The sequence below is a fragment of the Cryptomeria japonica genome, chromosome 1, assembly GCF_030272615.1.
Source record: "Cryptomeria japonica chromosome 1, Sugi_1.0, whole genome shotgun sequence".
Classification (NCBI taxonomy): Eukaryota; Viridiplantae; Streptophyta; class Pinopsida; order Cupressales; family Cupressaceae; genus Cryptomeria; species Cryptomeria japonica.
In genome coordinates this window covers 16,551,047-16,552,264 of record NC_081405.1, presented here as the reverse complement: position 1 = coordinate 16,552,264, position 1,218 = coordinate 16,551,047, and positions in this window count along the sequence as shown.

The following is a 1,218-nucleotide window of genomic DNA, read 5'->3' as shown; positions in this document are numbered from 1 at the left end:
TTGAGATGTTGAGGATGACATACCTTCTTCTCCCATTGTTCTTATGTCACGCAATTTCTTCATACGCTGACTTTGTCTTTTCTTTTGAGCCTCTCGTTGTTCCATCATTCCTCGCTTGTTCTTTCCCATGGTTGATATCGGTTGTCCTAAATAGAATCATATTACATATATATGTAAAGAAAAGTTCATAAACAAATAAATAACCATAAATATGCATCTTATCACTATTTTTTGGAATCAAACTACTAAACAATCACAATTCAATCATTTGAAATCATGCAAAAACAAAAAAATAATAAAAATAACAATTCAATCATTTGAAATCATGAAAAAAGAAAAAATTCACTTACTTTTATGTATACAATAGTGATAGAAGTGCAGACACAGTTCCAATGGGGCCTTCAACGACCTCAAAAACTTCCTTTGAGGTTGTTGAGGCTCTTGGGCAACTAAAACTATGTCTCTAAACCATGTACGCGCTATTAGACCATAAAATGTTGACAAGCCCAACGATATTCTTTTTACCCATTCTGGACTGATAAGTAGTGCTTACGTGCTACTAAGCCTAAAAAATGTTATTGCAGGGTAACAAATAATGGGAATAGTACCCCATATGCGCTTATAAGTAATAATTACCGTGCACACGCTCCTTTGCCTTAAAAAAGTTATGGCAGGGCAGTGAACTAATAATTTCAGTACCTCGTACGCGCTATTGGTAGTAGAAAAGATGTGAATGAAAAGAGAGAGAGAGAGAGAGAGAGAGAGAGAGAGAGAGAGAGAGAGAGAGTAGGGGGAGGGAGAGAGGAGGGGGGACGGTGGGAGAGAATAAGGGGTATGGAGGAAGGAAGAGAGAGAGAGAGAGAGAGAGAGAGAGAGAGAGAGAGAGAGAGAGGAGAGAGAGAGAGAGAGAGGAGGGAGAGAGAGGGAGAGAGAGAGAGATAGGGGGAGGGAAGGTAGAGAGAGGGAGAGATGGGAGAGGGAAGGTAGAGAGAGGGAAGGGGAGAGAGAGAGAGAGAGAGAGAGAGAGAGAGAGAGAGAGAGAGAGAGAGAGAGAGAGAGAGAGAGAGAGAGAGAGAGATGGAGAGAAGAGGGGGGAGGGTGGGAGAGAAGAATGGGTATGGAGGAAGGGAGAGGGAGAGAGAGAGTGAGAGAGGTAGAGGGAGGGAGAGGGAGAGAAGAGGTGGGAGGGTGGGAGAGAGGAGGGGGGGGAGAGAGAGA